Source organism: Triturus cristatus, chromosome 10 (genome assembly GCF_964204655.1).
Source record: "Triturus cristatus chromosome 10, aTriCri1.1, whole genome shotgun sequence".
NCBI lineage: Eukaryota > Metazoa > Chordata > Amphibia > Caudata > Salamandridae > Triturus > Triturus cristatus.
In genome coordinates this window covers 46,281,652-46,296,289 of record NC_140593.1, presented here as the reverse complement: position 1 = coordinate 46,296,289, position 14,638 = coordinate 46,281,652, and positions in this window count along the sequence as shown.

The following is a 14,638-nucleotide window of genomic DNA, read 5'->3' as shown; positions in this document are numbered from 1 at the left end:
TGCTGGGAGGGTGGGGATCACAAAACATATTGTACAACTCAGTAACAGACACCATTGCCCTCAGCCCATATGGCCCAGGTACATACTCATGCACCATGCTCAATGCACATGGACTGGCAAAGTACTGACAAGGTAGCTGACACTTGGCCCTGCTGTAGGCAGCACAAGGCCCTCCTGTGACCACTGCAAAATCAAACACAAACACAACAAGCTCAGATATCTAGGACAGGAACTCACACTTACTGACATGGCAGCATACTCCATGGGGGGATATATACATTAACTGGGAGACCCACTGCCAAATCACACTACATCCACCAGCAGGCACCGCCAGTCAATCAACAATCGATCAGGGTCGCGCTGCTTACCCGTGAGGGTCTCAAGGCGCTGAGGGGGGGGGGGTTTCCACTACTGCTTGAAGAGCCAGGTCTTGAGGAGTCTTCTGAAGGCAAGTAGGTCTTGGGTCAGTCGTAGGTGGGTTGGGAGGGTGTTCCAGGTCTTGGCGGCGAGGTAGGAGAAGGATCTGCCGCAGGCGGTCGTATGTTGGATGCGGGGTACAGCTCCGAGGGCGAGGCTGCCGGAGCGGAGCTGGCGGGTGGGGGTGTAGAAGCTGAGTCTGATGTTCAGGTAGGCTTGTCCGGCATTGTGGAGTGACTTGTGTGCCTGGGTGAGGAGTAACCCTGGGCGTAGTTCGCGTAGCCGCGCTCCGCGAAGCTTCGCAAAGATGTCATTGCACTACGCGACCTTCGCGTAGCCTCGCGAGCTTGTGTAGTTGCTTGTGGCAACCTGTTCGCGATGGCTTTTTCTTGTTCGCGAGTGCGGTAAGCATGTTCGGGGAGCGGTTTGCATGCTCGGGGGATATATCTCGCGATCCTACCCATGCGGTCGCCAATGGGCGCGGCCATCTTGTTTTCCTATTGTCCCGCCCGTTTGCGAGGCCTTATTTCCTGTTCCGGGTCGCGGATAGCGTGTTCGCGATGTGCATTGACGTGTTCGGGAGTGCATTTTACTTGTTCGCGATGAATAGTACATGTTCGCGAGAAATATCACGAGAACTTACCCACGCGGTCGCGAATGGGCGCAGCCATCTTGTTTTTCACTCTATGCTATGGTTCTGGGCCTACTTTTGTATCCTCCCTTTATCTTTGCCATCTTTTGTCTTTAAAACATTTTTTCTGACTTTTTAAAATTATTATCTATCTCTCTCTTTGCCTAAGTTTATATTTTCCATTTTATTTCTACTTTTACTGTGTTTTTGTTACTTTTATAAAGTTCTTTCTATCTTCTTCCCCCTAACTTTTTTTTCCCCTTCTAACTTTTCTTTTCCGCCTCCCACACACCCCCGAGCCATGGCCAAGGGCACAGCAAGTCCCAGTGGCAAGGGCAAAGGACCTGCAGGAGCACAGAAGGCCCGCCTGCCTTGCGGCAGAATGCGTCCTGCAGGGGTGCAGGCCCGGCAACTATTTGGGGAGGAGGAGGTGGCCGCCCTTGTTTTTTTTATCCAGCGCCACCTCCCCTTGACCTTGGCGGCAGGCCCGGCTCCAGCTACGCTACCAAGGAGCGTCACCATCAGTGGGCGAAGGTGCGCCGGGCCGTGTTCCGGTGCTCTGGGGTCCAGCGCACCCACAATCAACTAGCCCACCGGTGGTCCGACATCCTGGACCGGGAGCAGGACCTGTTGGACCTGCTAGGTTTCGAGGTCGTCGGGCTTGGTGAGTAACTTATTGTGTATATTAAATTTGATGAACAACAAGATTACTGCTGTGTGCCAAGCGTTGCTGGTAAATTAAGTTCCAAAAAGCAAAATGTTCTTTGATTTAAGGACCCAGGTGCTCGGTGGTACTCTTACTTGTTTGCAACTTAGTTTGCGCTAGCTTGTGCTGATTATATAAGAGTTTATTTTACAGAACTGAAGTTAGGTAATGCGATTTGTTATAGAGACTGTAGTCCTTCCATTGTCCTACTGTGAAATAGTGGTGGATGGATATTGGATACTAGGTTTAGTTTGTTAGTATTAGTTAATAATTGTTTTATGCGGTCTGCGTGACGCCTCCTCTGTCACTGAGTGCTGCTTACCCCAGTCCTCCGTCGAACCTTTTGTACTTTGTTTAGTGAGTGGTAGGCTTAGCATGGTCAGTCAGTAGCAGAACTAGATCAGAATCATGCAACCAACCCACAATTTGTTGTATCTTCTATGTATGTATGCAATAATGTATGTATGTGTCCTCCATCTCATCTATGCATTTGATGGCTGAAAAAAAATGGAAATGCAGACTTAGTGAACAATTGGCCCGACTGGAATAGGTGGTTTAGGTCAGGTGGTACTTACTAGGCTCCATAGTATTTGTAATTAGAATGATTATGGAACACTGGAGGGTTCATAAATAAGTAGACGATCCGTGAATGCAGGAAGAAGCCAGTAGTTGATCCATCTGATTAGATAGTTCAATTTTATTGCAATAGTTGTTTCCTAAAATATTGTTTGACTTATTTTTCCAATTGATTTATTATTATTTCTTTCACAGCACTCCTTAATGTTTGTCTCTTTCTTTATTATATTTTACATGATCATCAGCACCACCCAGGGGCAAGAAGACGGGGTCGGAGTCGGTAGGGGACCCACAGGAGGACCGCTCCTCTACCGAGGCTCCTGCTGCTGGCCCCAGTAAGTTCTCCAGTGGTTATATTGACATTTATATTTCCCTAAATTTTACTGCATCTTTTTTTTCCGAACTATAAATTATTGTTCCACTTTCTAATTCTATTTTTACAAAAGCTTACTTCTTTGACCTTGACTATCTGTTTCCAAATTCTGTTTATCCCTGCCTCTAACTAAGTTGCTTCTAACTGCCTCTGCTATGACTCTCTGTACTACTACTACTATTACTATTATATTACTCTGTCTGTAGCGAAGCTTGCACAGCTGCCCACTCTTTATAGAAGGTTTTCTTTGGAATAATAAAACTCTGATTGACCAATAGCTCTAGCCACTGTGTCCTTTCCTTTGGGTTGTCCTCTTCAAGTCTTCTCAATGTTGAGGTTTTGACAATTACCACAAACAAAATGGCCAACCAGATATTTGACTAGTATTTTTGATCGGATAGTACATGATACTACTATTGTCTAGTGATTCTGCAGAGTCACATACAGAACTATGCACAACAAAATAGGATGTTGCTGATGGGAGGAAGGACCTTACTGATCACAGCTCAGTCCGAAGAACCCAGGATCCCCTGACCGACTAGCTATAGTGTCTCACATTAGGGTCCCACTCCCAAACCCCCCCACGAAGAAGATACAAAATGTTGATGATGACTGAGACAGACAACCCAGAACATAATAATACCATTTTGCACACTCACTTGTGTAAGTCCACGCCACCACACCAAATACCACAGAGTCTATGTGTAAGTTCAAAAGGTTTATTTGAAACAAGTATCAAACTCTGTACATCGTTAATATGAAATTTATTTTACTACAGCCATAGTCAATAAGCCAGCAAAAAGCCTAACATTAAAACAGTAAACATTTACAAGTGCATGACAACAAGAACAAGAGCCAAGATCTTTAGAATTCTGGAAGACCCCTCACCGTAGAACGTAGAAATACTGGTTACATAATCTTGCACCATAATATGTTCTGTAAATCTCTGGTTTGTAGAAGGGAATCATCCGCCTATTATATGAGAAAAATGCTGCGAGTTAGCCGTTAGATAGGATACTGGTGAATGGAAGCATTTTGCAGTCATGGCAAAAATTGTAACATGTATGTGATGGCTAAGCAATATGAACTAAACAAACTCAATAAGTGTGTTTTTTTCCGACCTCGTCACTTGTACGCAACAGTCAAGTGGCCTCAAAGGCATCTACTCTACTGCACATCTCACTAAGCTTGCAGGTATAATTGAATATGCGTCAAAAGAGTAGTAGTCAACATGATGAATCTAAAAGGGTTACACATGACTCAGGCTAACTTTCAAAAGAGTAGAGTAGACTAGATGACCCTAGGAAGTGGAACCATATCACCAATAGTGTCTGTATACTGACTGTACATACTGTCTAGTGCTGATGTATGTTGTATTAACTTTTTTTTCAATGTTCCAAGTGAACAACACTTAAAATAGGGGGAGGTTTCCAGGCATCTAAAAATTTGTGATGTTTTTTTATAGGCACACTACTATCCACCAGTGCCGTCGGGGCCAGAGATGCGGCCATTCCGGAGGGGGCAGGCGAAGTGGCAGCACCTGCAGACGAGACAGGGGGGGATGCAGCAGCAGTGGCCGGCGGCGGTAAGTTATATTCATTAATTCTTGACATTACTACTAGATGGAAGTGTGTTCACTATTTCACTGTACTGTGCGACTTATTATTATACAACGGTTGAAGAAGACACCCTTTACTTAGCATTAGCAGCGTGATTAGAGTAACCAATGGCCTCTTCGATTTGACTCCAAAATCAGCTGTGTGAAGGTTTTATGGAGAAGACAAACTCAGATCAGATAACCTTGATGGATGTGTTGAACAAAGAGGGAAAGAACTAAGGGTGGAAGGACGGGCAAGATAAATAATATGACTGACTGGCAGAGAAGGATATGTTGTTGGAAGCATGCATAGGTGGCTGATAGTAATCAGATCAGATGCAAGGGTTGTTGAAGGATGGGTGGAAGGTGAAAGAATGCCTGCCTGGGTGGGCGACAAAGTATGGGTGGATAGTGCTAGATAGCAAAAATCAGCGTTGTTTCGGTTCAAATTCAAACTCAAAGCCAAGGCAAGCAAGGAAGGAGCGGAAGCATGGGTGATTGTTGGTGAAACCAACTAAGTATGAGAGATATAAAAAAAGAAGGATAAACGTTTACTTGAATGGATGTATTCCTGGATGTACTATAGACAGTATAGGATTGGAAAGTGTCACTGGAGATTCTTACTTTGAAGAAAATGTAAAAGAAACTGCGCGACAGTAGCAAAGCCTAGGGGAATATAGGTAGTATTATCAGAATACAGTACACTTGCAGTAGTTTGCAAGCACGTCATATATATTTTTATATATATATACATTATCAAGCGGAAGCCCCTTCCTCCCACTCTGGGGACCACTCCCTACCTATTGTTATTAATGTATTTTCGAATTGTGGCAGCCAGCCTGAAAAGGGTGGCCTATCTGTTGTTTATGGTTATTGGTTACACAATCAATGAAAGCAAAGTACCCTCTGCAGTAGCGGTTGGTGGTGGGAGTGTTTGCGGGCGGTGACATGGGGAGGGGACGGGTGGGTGGCACTGGCGAGTAAACTGTGTATTACGGCCAAATACAGGTAATCAACATAAAAATAAATAATATTATTTTCAATGTGCGCACTGCACCGCCGAATGCGATGCAGTGCGTGCAACAATTTTTTTTTTTATGTATTGTTTAATTACCTGTGATTGTCCTTAAGCCATAGTTTACTATCCCCACCCTGCACCTTCCCACGTCACCGACTCACCGCCCGGCAGCACTCCCACCGACCGCTACTGGCCTGATGTCGTATCGTATTAGCATCTATAATATGAATTTAAGCAATGATCATTGGATCAGATAAATAATCACCCTTTTTGTAGTACCCATGGCAGGGTGTAAGTGAGATTGTGCATGCCATTTGCCCCCATGTAACAGAGTATGGCCAGTGCCAACGGCCGTAAGGCGTCATAAAAAAATATGAGCTTCCCCACCTGCAGACAGTAGTAGTAAATAAAACTAACGTGAGTCTGCATCATGTGGCTCATATCTGTTTCTCTTGGGTGCAAGCTTAGCTGACTGAGCTGGCATGCCGGCTACAACAAGGATATGTAATTGGGCTAAACTACAGATAACAACAACACGACTGGTGTACCGTAGTACATAGTACGATTATATTTATAATGTCGCAAACTCCCACAAATGTAAGAGTCCAAGGAAGTAGGAGTAGAGATACTTACCACCAAATCACAAATGTTATGAACTGTGCTTGCTAGTGATACTGTGACACTATGTGTTGAATGATTTCAGTGTTAAGAGTATTGGCTACAACATGTTATTTTTCTTTCTTGAATCTAGATACTCCTTCCACACCAACAAAACCATCTCGGAAGGAGTTGGCCGCTAGGGCCCGGCGCCGGAAACTGGAGGCCATCTGTGAACATTATCGCCGGCTGGTGGCTCAGGCGGAGGAGGAGGAGGAGGCGGCTGCAGCTGCAGCCACCTCCAATGCCCCGGGCCCCAGTCAGGCCCTGCCTCCACTTTCACGGCGCCGTGGTCAGGCAGCCGGCAGCCGGCCGCCGGCACCCATCTATTTCAAGCACTGCTGCCCCCCACCCTGCATGTAACTGCAGGGCATTTCGCCGCCAGCTGCTCCGCCGGGTGGCCCGCTTGGAGGAGAACCTGGAGGAGCGGGTAAAGATCCTCGTGGATAAACACCTCAAGGCCCGCCAACGATAGAGGACCTCGTCATTTGCCCCTTTTTTAATTTCTTTTGTTGGTGGGTGGGTTTGTGGGCATTGGGGATTTTTCCGGACATTTGGGACTCGCAACTTTCGTTTTGGACATTAGTTGGGGTTAGGGAGGGGGGTGGGTTAGGTCAGAGTGGGATAGTTTATTTTTGTTAGGGGTATTAAATATATACTATTATTTACTTATATGTAACCCCGGGCGTAGCACTACGCTTCGCCCACGTAGTGTACGTAGCGCTGCCTGCTTCGCACTTTCCGAAGTAGGCGAAGCAGGGCAGCGCTACGCACACGCCGAGGGCGAAGCGTAGCTGCTTGCCACCCGCCACCCACCTCCCGCCTGCCCTCCTTTTAATAATATAAGCAATGAAAAATAAATTAAAGTAAGTCGACTTACCGTAAGCGCGGTGTCTCCGGGGCTCCCTCTTTCTGTTTCTAATTTCTTCTGGCAAATGCGCATGCGCGGACACCCGCGCATGCGCATTTCTCGCGAGAAATGCGCATGCGCGGGCATCCGCGCATGCGCATTTGTCAGAAGAAATTAGAAACGAAGAAGAGGGAGCCCCGGAGACGCCGCGCTTACGGTAAGTCGCTTTACTTTAATTTATTTTATATTGATGATATTATTTAAAAGAAGGGCGGGCGGGAGGTGGGTGGCACGTAGTGGGGCTACGCGAAGCGCGTAGTGTGCGTAGATTTGGGCACACTACGTGCTGCTTCACGTAGCCCCACTACGCCCACTACGCCCACCCTTACTTATATGATGTTAATGTTTTGTGGTGGGTTACAGTTTTCCGAATTCAATCTAATTTACATGGTTGTTTACTTTGTTTCCGTGCTGCTGCATGCCCACAGCCAGTGTTTGATTGAAAAGATCTGCCGATTTTGTAACACACAAACCGATAGATGCAGTACCCCTCACTGAGTTATTTTAATTGTCATAATAGTACTGTCAGTCTCTCCTCCTAGTCCATACCTCCCACAAAACTTATCTTACCTGCAATTGATGATGAAGTTCGGCACACTGATGGCTGCATGGTTGGTTTCCCAAATTAACGGACAAGATGCTATTATTGTGGTGGTAGTAGTAGACACTGGCAATAGCATTTGAAAAAAGAAAGAAAAAGTCACTTGAGTGAGAGACTGTGGGAGGAGTAGTAGAACAGAACACAAAGTAAACTACAGCATGGGTGGGCTAGCAGAAGAAGATCCTTGCACAGCCTCAGTTGAAATTCAATTAGTGTTGCTTTCACCACATCTGCCCCAGCAAGCGTGTGATCAATTGGTGTACATAATGTAGTCATCACATCACACCTCAATATAAATCACACAGCCCGGGGGAAGAGGGTTAGGGATTGATGAATGGATGGGAAGTGGGGTTTTGGGAAAGGTTTGAGAAAGAAAAACAGACAGTATGCATGGACACAACAAAAGTAAAACACAATCTTGTAAGACGACCATGATCCATTATCAAAGATATCAAAGTATAAAGTGAGAAAAAGCAAATGCATGCACGCTGAGGAAGAGAACTTGATGGTAATGATAATGAGTTGTACTTACTGTACCTATTACCCAATGAGACAGTACAGTCAGGGAAGAAATTGAAATTTGCCTTGCCTGTCTGCCACCCTCAGAGCTCAGACCGAACCCAATTACATGCTGTACCGGGCTTACTTTTATTTTTCAAGCAAGCAAAGGAAATTAAAAAATAGTTGTAGGGATCAATTACCAAACAAACCACAAGACACAGTCGTAATGATTGAAGAGAAAAAAGCAATCAAATAAATTTAAAGACGAATGATGAATGATACTAAAGTTACTGTATTATCCTGGTCCAAATGTGGAGTTGCATCATTATCGTCATTCCTCTTGGTCCTCCCTTCCATGGACACTCCGCACATCAATCTTGGGTACCACTGCCTGCCTGATGCGGATTGGTAAGGTAAGTGTGAGTCGTTTCTCCCACTATAGCACAGGTTAAAGGCCGGCCTGTAAGTGTAAATGGAAAAACAAACGGGGTATTGAAAAATTACTGCATTTAAAACAATAAACTCAATTACAGTGGAGTGCAAGACGAGAAGACAACACTCTGGAGAGAACACTTTCAGACTGAGGCAGCTTGGATAGGATACATAAGTGTCTACTCTACAGCATTAAGGTACAACAACAACGGGACAGTACTCAGGAGCCAGCACAGCCACAGAACAGGAGAACCGCGGCACAGGCCAGGCACCCTACCCCTTACTTACATTTTGAGCGAGCCAGAGAAATGTCATATGCACTGCAGCAACCGAGCATTTTCCAAATGAAGTGACTAAATCAATGCGCCACTGTCCCTCATACCACTACACTGTACTCCAGTCCACACCACTACACGGACATCTAGCCTAGGTCTGTGCTGTGGTTCTTGTTCAAACTGTTTACCTTTTAAGTCAGCCCATGAAACGCAGTTATTCCATCAATTTTCTCCGATCCAACTGACTGTGTGCAAAGATAGTATGCTCAGCAGCATCATGATGATGACCGTGTGGTACGTCTTCTCCAACACCAACTCAGTCTGTAGTGACTGATTAAGTTTAGAATATATTCCATATTACTAAGTTGCAATGGATATTGGCCGGCACCTGCAATGGTAGGAGTACAATGTGGCTATTATTAAACAAGGAAACATTAACTGTCACCACACCAGAGTCACTTTTACTTTGTCTATAATATAAACTAGTATAGTTCTACTTCATGCACAATTATTCGTAGTCAGCCAGCATCCAATGCAATGCATGCCACCATCATTCACAATAATCACTCATTACCTGTCTTGGTGTTCTCTTTGGCTGTCTGATCTGATGCCTGCCTAGCCTTCTGCCAGTCAGTGATGAGTTTCTTTCGGCTTGGAAACAAAATGGAATATAGCTGGAGTCACGTTTCACTTCTTATGGAGGGACTGTTAGAGGCAACATGTATTGTACTATTCTCCATCTCCATCCAATGTCTGGCTTGCTTGAAATGTACTTAGGGAGAGTAAGGAAGATGGAGCAGGACCCTGAGGAGTGGAGTGGACAGTTATGCACAGACGTGCAGCTCCAATATGGAAATAAAAAGAGGAGACTGTTGATGGATTTGTTGTCATTAGATTTTGAACCAGAAAAACAGATACACACAGTCACACACAAATAAAGGAAGGGAGAACAATTTGAAAGCCTAGTTGTCAGGGAAGAGGAGCTCGTCATCAAACTCTGGTGGTTCAGACAGAAGTACGTCTAACAACCCACTACTTATGTCATCGAAGTAGCTCTCCTCTTCCTGCAGTGATTCACGTATTTTGTACTCCGGTGGTATAAAGTGTTGATTTATTTTGATCATGGTTAACCTCTCAACGCTTTTGGGCGAGTGACTGGTCCTTTTGACAGTAACAATGGCACCAGCAGCACTGAAAACACGCTCTGAAGAGACATTTGCAACAGGGCAAGCCACATACTTTATCGCCAGCCTGCTGAGCACTGGCCATTGGCTTCTTTTCCCATACCAATACACCAATGGGCTTTGCTCCATGAAGACCTCTGTTGTGTCATCTAGATAGGCCTGAACCATCCGCTCAATGTTCAGGGGTGCTCCGATTTCCTGGGCCTCTTTTGCCTTTGCATCAGTCATGGACGTACAATACCCTTTCCGTAGAAACCAATCACCTGCCATTTTTTTTAATGTGTCTGATGATCCTGTTGGTGCTGTTGATGTTATTGCTGGCAGAGTTGTTGACTGCTGGGAGCCAAACGTACTACTCTTGGCCTCTGAAGTAGAATTTGGCTCTGGGTGCCCTACAGTACTTTTTATGCCCTGGGGGGGGCGGGCCTCTAATTAAGATCCTTTCGTTTTCAAACTCAGTGGCTTCCTCAGCTATCAAAGTTTTGTACTGGGCAACATTCACTTCTGAAAAAGGAATTACTTCATTACTGCGCAGCAATAATTTGTAACGTGGATCCAAAATTGAGGCAGTAATGTAATGTGGATGTGACACAATGTTATTTTGAATCCTTGTATTGTGAGATAAGCGAGCGGATAAGGTGTCTGCCAAATGATATGCGTCTACTTTGTCATCCAGACCTGCATACATTTCTGACACCTCCTTCAGCTCTTGCTCTAGCATGTACAACAATGGGATAGCTTGGCCCATAGTACAGTCCTCCCTGCTCACTTCACGCGTGAAGACCTCAAAAGGAAGTAGCATCTCTGTCAGGCATTTGACGAGGTCCCATTGGGCCATCTCAACTCTCATGCCTTTCACAGTAGGATCCCCTGACCTTTTCATGACATAAGCATTAAGTCATATGTACTGCTCAAACAGACGCTCAAGCATGTATTACGTTGAGTTCCAACGTGTTGGCACCTCCTGGATGAGTGCTTTGACTGGCATTTTATGCTGACGCTGAATGACCCTCAGCTGCTTCCGGGCTTTAAAAGAATGGTTGAAATGTGTGCATATTCTTCTGCAGGTGGTCAGTAAGCTGCTGACTTTGCTTTCATTTTTCAGAAAGTCTTGAACAACAATGTTAATGCAGTGTGCCAAACATGGCACCCTGAAATAGCCACCATCTTTCATGGCCCTAACTACATTACTGCCATTGTCCGTGGCAACAAAACCAATGGTAAGCCCTCTTGGTCGCAGCCACTCGAACACCTTGCTGTTAAACTCATCCAAAATGTTTGCAGCAGTATAAGATTTCTCCATAGCAAACATGGCTACAGTTGCATGTTTGCGAGTGTCTTTAAAAATCTCAGCGGTGTCAACAACACCGTCAGATATCTTATCTTTAACACCCGAAAAAGAGACCCAGTGATGCACATGCAATCAGTGGCTTGGCAACTGGTCCACATGTCTGTTGTCAGGTGTATACTCTGAACAGCACTCTTTTTTAAGGCTTTTCCAAGCAATTCCAGCACGTCGTGATGTAGTGCTGGAACAGCAACTCTTGCGAAGTAGTAGCGGCTGGGAACTTTCCATTTTGGGCAGATGGTGGTCACAAACTCAAGAAAACCCACCCCTTCAACAAAAGAAAAAGGGAGATGGTTCAGGGCTAACATTTTTGCCAGCTTTGCATTGTACAAACGTGCTATTGGGTGGTTGCGTTCGTACTGCCCCTCCGGCCTACTAAACTCTTACTCTTGTTCCAATGAGATGTGGCTGAGGATGTGGGCGTTACCACTGCAGTGCTGGGGACAGGGCTACTTTGTGTACCACTACCACAGAGAATGTCTCCCTCTTCTTCCTGTTCCACTGGGAGCGGACTTTCTACTCGTTTATGCCCAACAGCAATGGTTCCAGTTTTGAAGCGACTAAGGTGCTCCTCCCACTGGATTGCGTGGTGTTTTTTCAGATGGGTCATTTGGCCTCCGGTACCATAGTTTGTACCAAGCTTACCACGACTAACAGAGGTATGACAAACGGAGCATTTAGCAATGTTCTCCTCCTTTCCGCTAACCGTAAAGAAGTCCCACACTGGGGAGCTTAACTTTTGTCTCCTGCTGGAGGTGCCACTCCCACTTCCAATGCCGGATGAACTGGAGGGTGTGTGTTGTATTTGACTCTGTGCAGGAGCACTACCTACTTCTGCTGAGGTGGTGCTTGTGCTGGATGTAGGACGCTGCCGGCCCTTTGCTAATGTAAATATGGAAGCTGGAGGTCGTGTTGGTGTTACCTGTGTTGGAGGTATGCGTGCTACAACCCTCGCAGCCATTTTGGATAGTGTAAAAATGTTGGTCTCCATCTCCTCAGGCCCGGGAGTGATGTTTGTGATGACTGGCTCATCATCATCATCATCATCATCATCCTGCTCTTCTACATCAACATCCATAAGTGTAAGGCTTTCTGGAACCTTCCTTTTCCCATGCCTGCTCTTGTGATGTGTTTCCCTCTCAGACTCAGTTTGTGGCTTCCAAGTGGCATCTAGATCATCAGAAGGGGGGCTTGGTGAAGAACTTGATGTACTACTAACCCTCCTTTTCCTTGCTGGGGATTTGGAAGCCAATGGAACTTCTAAAGGAGTGGCTTCCTCTTCTTCCTCTGCATGGGGCTCAATTTCCTGAACTGCCCCTACTTCGGGAGGAACAACAGCTACTATTGCGGGCGGTGGCTGCGGCTGTTGACCACTTATCTGCTGTGTTGATGATGTTCCCACCTGCGTTGATTGTGTACTACTTTGAGATAGCAATAAGTTTAGTTCAGGCTCAGCATCACTGCTTTCCACCATAAGGCTGGCTACCTCTTCCACACTCATCTGCTTGGGCCTGGGTTGGTGGGTTGGGCCCACTGATGTGGAGGTGCTGCCCCCAGCTTGGCCCCCCGACACTGCTGCTGCAGTCGTCATTTTTGGTGTACCAAAAAAGGTTTTGGGAGGCACATCAGACTTAAGTAACACTTCCTTCTTCTTCTGTTCCTTCTTCTCCATGGCAACTTTCTTGGTACCGGAGGACCTGCTACCTGCTTTCTTTGGGGGCATCTTCAACAGATGTCAAAACAGCACTCAGTAGCACAAGTTGCAGAGATGCCTGGTCAGGTCACTCACACGTCACGTTGTGTACAGCAGCAGGACGTCGGTCTGGCACCACAACAGTGGATGATGATGACACACCTCCTCTGTCTTTTGTGCACCTAAAAGCAAAAAAGCCAGAAGAACATCAGTCAAAAGATCCATAATATAATATATAACTTATTGGTGTCTGGTGGGTGGTCATCACAATTATTAAACTAGGCCACAAGCTTGGAGGCCTATGGCAAAAGCACAATGCCTGCCTTCCTAAAATGGCCGCCACACACATGCACAGGCCACCCACCACAAATAACCAAAAAGTGATTACAAAGGACAGGAACAGGAAGTTTTAGTGTCTGTGGAACTTACTTCCTCTCATAAAAATATTTTGAAAAAAATAAAAGCTTCTCCGTGCTCCAAACCTACAGCTCAATGACAACCTGAGGAGTTTTTAGCAGAAATGCACAAACGAGCGTTTGCGAGAAGGATCTATGTTGCTCGCGAGATATTGTTTGCCAGATTGCAAAAGCTGCGTGTTCGGGATCGCCAACTGTACAAAAAGGCTTTATCGCGTGCGCGAACACGCATATTGCGAGCGCGAAAATGACGAAAACTGTAAGTCCGCGTTGTCGCGCTGTGCAGAGTTACCAAAAGTACGCGAGCTGAATCCCTAGGCGTACATACTGGCTAAAAAAGCCCTATTTATTTAACACACACCCAAAAAATGCTATTCCACCCCAAAAAACACCTTTTGCAATCAAATCCAAAGCCATCCATGGTGTAAAAGAAAATCAACAGACAACACAAACTGTAAATTTGAATAACGCACCAAAGATTTGAGGCTGACTACCTCTGGGCCTACTGACAGACTAGGCCACAAGCTTGGAACAGAATGGAAAAAGCAAGCACACTGCTTGGATGGCTCCACAAAATGGCCGCCACACACCCACAACAACAAGAAATGGAAGACAGTCAATGTACGCCTATGGCAAAAGCACAATGCCTGCCTTCCTAAAATGGCCGCCACACACATGCACAGGCCACCCACCACAAATAACCACAAAGTGATTACAAAGGACAGGAACAGGAAGTTTTAGTGTCTGTGGAACTTACTTCCTCTCATAAAAATATTTAGAAAAAAATAAAAGCTTCTCCGTGCTCCAAACCTACAGCTCAATGACAACCTGAGGAGTTTTTTTAGCAGAAATGCACAAACAAGCGTTTTCGAGTAGGATCTATGTTGCTCGCGAGTTATTGTTTGCCAGATTGCAAAAGCTGCGTGTTCAGGATCGCGAACTGTACAAAAAGGCTTTATCGCGTGCGCGAACACGCATATTGCGAGCGCGAAAATGACGAAAACTGTAAGTCCGCGTTGTCGCGCTGTGCAGAGTTACCAAAAGTACGCGAGCTGAATCCCTAGGCTTACATACTGGCTAAAAAAGCCCTATTTATTTAACACACACCCAGAAAATGCTATTCCACCCCAAAAAACACCTTTTGCAATCAAATCCAAAGCCATCCATGGTGTAAAAGAAAATCAACAGACAACACAAACTGTAAATTTAAATAACGCACCAAAGATTTGAGGCTGACTACCGCTTGGCCTTCAGGCAGACTAGGCCACAAGCTTGGAACACTCAATGTAAGCCTATGGCAAAA